Source organism: Mustela nivalis (assembly GCF_964662115.1).
Source record: "Mustela nivalis genome assembly, chromosome: 1".
In the NCBI taxonomy this organism is placed as follows: Eukaryota; Metazoa; Chordata; class Mammalia; order Carnivora; family Mustelidae; genus Mustela; species Mustela nivalis.
The window spans coordinates 80,317,133-80,322,563 of record NC_139020.1 but is presented as its reverse complement, the minus strand read 5'-3'; positions in this window follow the sequence as shown (position 1 = coordinate 80,322,563).

The following is a 5,431-nucleotide window of genomic DNA, read 5'->3' as shown; positions in this document are numbered from 1 at the left end:
AAAAGATTCTCTCTCTTCCTCTCCTTCTTCCCTCCTCCTCTAACAGCTCATGGGCACATGTGTACATGCTGGTGCTCTCTTTAAAAAAAAAAAAATAAAAGTTTCATTGGAAACAGTCTTGGAACACTGAAAAACTAACTTAAAAAAAAAATAAAATGCCAAAGGAAAAAGGAAAAGATAAGAAAAAAACCCAAATATTTATTTTTTAAAAAGGTGTAATGGGGTGCCTGGGTTGCTCAGTTGGTTAGGCAGCTGCCTTTGGCTCAGGTCATGCTCCAGGGTCCTACTCAGTGGGGAGCCTGCTTATTTCTCTCCCTCTGCCTGCTGCTCTGCGTACTTGTGCTCTCTCTCTCTCACTCTGTTAGATAAATAAATAAATAAAAATCTTTAATACATAAATAAAATTAAAAAGGTGTAATGGTCTTGAGAAAAGTCTTTATTTAGATATTTAAAAACACTGAGGGATAGAGAGACTTCACAGGAAGATATAAATATGATGTCTCAGTGCTTAAGTCAAAAGCTAAGAAGAAACACCCATCGCTTTCCTTACTCAAAATTTTCCATTCCAACCCGATGTGAGATTTTTGCCCCACTGTCAACTCATGTGACTCAATAGTGGGTTCAGGAAGCATGGGTCATGGTAGATGTATTCAAAACGTGTATACTTAATGAAGCATCTGGGTAGGTTACATATATTTCTGGATCACTAACCCCAGAAATATCCAGGTAGTTACAGAACTCTATGATGCTTGAAGGAGCTAAATAGACAAAGAAAATCCTCTCATGGAATAACTCTACAAAGCTCATTATTATAATTTATTGAAACTTACTCCTTTGCTTTAGAGACACTTTCTTCTCTTGGTGTCTCTATCACGCAATGACCTCTCCTGGTTTTCCTCTGATCATCCTTAATAGTTCCTTCTGTCTCCTTTGAGGCTCTTCATTTGGCACTTCTCCAAAATGTACATGCTCACGTGTCTGCCCTAGCCCTACTGCTCTCTCTGCACCCTACCTGGACAATCTCATCTGCTCCGTTGGTGCCTGCTGCCCTCAGTAGCAGTCATCCTCCATCAGCCCCTAAAAGCTACCGCGTAAGAACTTAGAAATGGGCTCAATGTAAAGGCTCATTATTAATCATTTCTTAATAAGAAATAATTCTCAGGAACGGTTATCAAGGAACAAATGTCTAAACCAGTATGTTATCCTTTGATTGCCTTCTCCACCAATCTGACCACTGATGTTTCCGTGTTCCGTGATGCACAGATCACCTCTTACTTTTAATGTGCTTTCTCTGAAATCAGTTCACCATAGCCTAAGCCACTGTCAATTTAATGTAATACGTTAAAAAATTCATCTGACAAATACACGAGTTGTACCCCCAGGAGGAGGTACAGACACTCCATGGCTTCCTAGCCAGCCATGCCTCAGTGAGGGACCAGAATGACCCCTGCTGAGTAGGATGTCCACCCCTGGAATGAACTCATGTATAAATGGATAACGCAATAACCCCGGAATTGTCCTTCCCAAACAAGCTCCCCCTTTCCTTGTAAATGGTTTAGATCATATTTGTTTCTCACTGCTTTGCATTATCTGAGCACCAAGGCATTTGTGTTTTTAACCCAACAAAAGCTTTGTTCCAAGGCACGTCAGCCATTCGCCTTCCCCTTTCCCTCCCTCAGAGGTCACTCTTGACTATAAAGCAATTCTCTCTCAACTGCACAAGCTCTGATAAGTGTTGTTCCGTCCCCACCTCCCACCCTTATTGTGCTTGCCCAGGGGGTAGCAGTCCTTTCGGGTCCACAAATGTTTTTGAGTACCAGCTCTGTGCAAGGAGCTGCACTAGGCGCTGTGGAATGCCAGTTAAATGGAACAGGAATCTTCAAAAGTAAATAGCAATTCTGTCCCCTTCCTCTGACCTGAGCTCAGCACTGACCCCAAATTACAATTGCTTTATGGCTAGAGTTCAGAGTCAAAACCAGTTAGGGGCCAGTGCTGTTTATGTTGGTCTTTGTTGCAAACCTTATTGCAGACTTGAACTCATTAGGAAAAATTCAGGTGTAAAAAAACCTGAATTCAAAATGAGACATTCCAAATGCTCCCCAGCTATCCCAATTTAATGTTTTACATACTCTTTGTCAGATCAAATACTCCTTCCATTCTCCTTTCCCATCTAGCAGCCTCCTCAGGCAGTAACATGACCTAAAGGCACACAAAGCATTACTTTCACTAGACAATTGGCTTTCTGTGGCACTAAGTGAAAAAGATCGAGACACCCCCAAGATCATAGCTAGCCTATTATTTGTTTCCTCTTTCACAGCAAATTAGAGAGTTTGATGACCACTATCATTCTTCTTCATTATTATCAAACACTGACCCTGGTTTTAGCCTTTAGAGCAATTTTTTTCCCTCCAAGTTGCAAACAAGGGAGAGCAGGCATTATTTTGCATTCATTAAATACAGCCTTGCATTTATCCTCCATGAATTTCATACTTAGTGTCGTGTGCAAGGCCCTCATAAATAGTAAATGCGCAGAGCCAGTGCCATGCGTTCAAGAGCCCCGAGGTTCTGAGGAGCAGGGAGGACTGATCTGAGCTGTGAACTAACCCCCTTCCACATCACAGCAGCGCCATCTGCAGCGTGTGGCTGGACCCCCTCCAAGTACTCACCACCTCCTTTAGAACTTTTATGAGCTTGCTTTTTGAAAGCATACTCTTCCATATGCAAAGGCTTGCATACATATGCACACCAACAGCCCGTGTGCATGCAAAATGTGCAGATGGGCAAAGGAAAACGAAGCAGGGGTTTGCCACGAAGACAAATTATTAACCCCGGGAATTCCTAACAGCCACATAGGGGTCCTATGGAAAAACAGCCTCCCTTAGAACTGATAATTGGAACTTAATTTTAGATTTTAAAAACTGCAGCTTAATAAAGTGTAAGAACAACGGCTTTTAGAACTTCAGTGTTTTTTGTTTTTGTTTTTTTGTTTTGTTTGGCTTGTTCCCTTAGAAAACAAATCTCTGAAAGGTTGCAGAATTTCAACCAGCAGTGCCATCACCAGATGTGACCTTTTTTTCCAGGGCTCCCCACCACATACAAATGACGCCATTCTGAGCAGATATGGTGCAAGGAAATGATAGAACAGACTCCCTTAAATTAACTAGCAGCTTTTAGGAAAGGAAGTTGGGTAGAATATGGGGGTAAGTACTGTGCAATAAATTATAATGCATGTGTAAATATTTAATATGCCCACGATATTTATAGACTAGATCTTGCAACAGGTTTATTAGGCCTTTTTATTAAGATCATTTACGTCTGACTCGTTTACAGATTTAAAACACTTGAGATTTTCAGACTGTATTTAAGTCTAAGGGTTCTGGAATGAGAGTCAGCATTTCTCTTTTTCTCTTCTTCCCTTTTTAAAATTGAGATACAATTAATGTATAATATTGTGTTAATTTCAGATATAAAACATAATGATTTGATAAATGTGAATACTGCGAAATGATCACCTCGGTAAGTTTCATTAACATGCACAACTCACATAGTTATAATAAGAACTTACAAGATCTTCTCTCTCAGCAACTTTCAAATATACAACACGGTATTGTTAACTATTAGAGTCAGCATTTCTAAATGAAGATATACGCAGTTTATTCTATTCTCCCCCAAAGAATTCACTTGGAATCAACTCAGCAGACCTACTTATTTGCAAGGTGCTGGACTGAAGGCAGGAGAATCCACCTCCTCTACGCCCCGTCAGGTTGTCCCCTCAAGCCATCTATGAATAGTCATAACTCAAGTCATAACTCTGTCCTTTTACAGAATATTGAGAACCTTCCACATACCCGTGCTTTTTTCTGTTTCTATGACAAGGATCAATATTCTTCCTTGGAAGAATCGGAGGCGTCGGAGGGCAGAGAGGGAGTAGAGGGTGCAGTGCCAGATGATACTGCTAGAGGTGTGAATGGGGGGCGGTCAGGGAAAGGAGGTGGCAAGGCAGATGTGACAGTGAATGAGGACAGGTGGGGGTAGCTGGGCCCCCCCGGCCCAGTGGGGGCCAGTGACAGTGGGCCCCACCCCGGCCACTTCTGACATAATTGTTACGAGGTAAAGCCTGGGCACCGCAAAGTTTTTTTGTTTTGTTTTGTTTTAAGATTTATTTATTTGACAGACAGAGATCACAAGTAAGCAGAGAGGCAGGCAGAGAGAGGGGGAAGCAGACTCCACACTGAGGGGAGAGACCCCAGTGCAGGCCTCGATCCCAGGATTCTGGGATCATGACCTGAGCCGAAGGCAGAGGCTTAACCCACTGAGCCATCCAGGTGCCCCCACCGTAAAGTTTTTACAGTTCCCCAGGTGATTTGAATGAACAGCCAGCGCTGAGAACAACTGGGATAGGGAAATAATGTCTTTTAGAGATGGCAGCAAGTTAAGCGCCTCTAAATGAGGGGGAATGGCGCAATAGAAAAGGAGCAACTGAAGTCTCTTACAGAGGCGAAGGTGATGATAATTGACATCCTGGGAGGGAGGTGAGGAGGGAGCCAGCAAAGTAAAAGATGCACTTAGAAGTAAGAAGTACTTCTTTCATTATGGCAGGGGAAAGGAAGAAGCAGAGAGCTGTGGATGGAGTCAGGGTTGAGGTTCCGCTGGCAGGATGGTAACGGGGGCGGGGGCAGGCTTCTTATGAGCCTATGTTTTCTTTGAATCAGGAAAGCAAGTGGGGGTGGCATGAGCTTGGCATTTGGAGGAGCAGGGAAAGGACTGGGCAATGTTGGGTGCCTAGTTTATTAGAGGAGCTGAACTTACAGGGTCGGCGATACATCAGGCTGATGGTTCTCAGCAGAACATTAAGAAATGTGAAAAGCGTACTTTCCTGAGTATGAGGTTTACATTCCTCACACCGTGTTATTAGAAAGATTCAAAGTTGAGCAGCTCTGGGAAGCATGGGTGGGAGGGCATAGCTGCAAATTAATCAAAGCAATCCCTTGTAAAAACATCCTCTAAATCCAAAACAAATCAAACGCAAACTTCCATTGCTATAGAAACATTAACACTAAAGACACTATCAACTGCATTCTGCACATTTGATACATAAATTCTCTTTACTTTTACCATTGTTGGCATCGTAAAGATGTTGCAGAATTGCCCTCCCCTCTATTTGCAGTGAGATGTTTACAAATGTATTCCACAGCGTGAGAGTTTCCCCATTTCCCACAGTCGATTAGTCCCGCACTCACTGCCTTTCTGGTTTTATAATTGAGTGACACGGTATTTGTGAAGATGCAATCTTCATTCTGAAGTTGCGAAAAAAAGTTGCAAGGAACAGAGGGATTTGCCAGGAGGTAGGACTGTTAGTGCTAACACCCAGAGTCCCAGGCAAACAGTGAGAACTGTTCACTGCACTGCTCTCTCCCTCACAACAATCCCT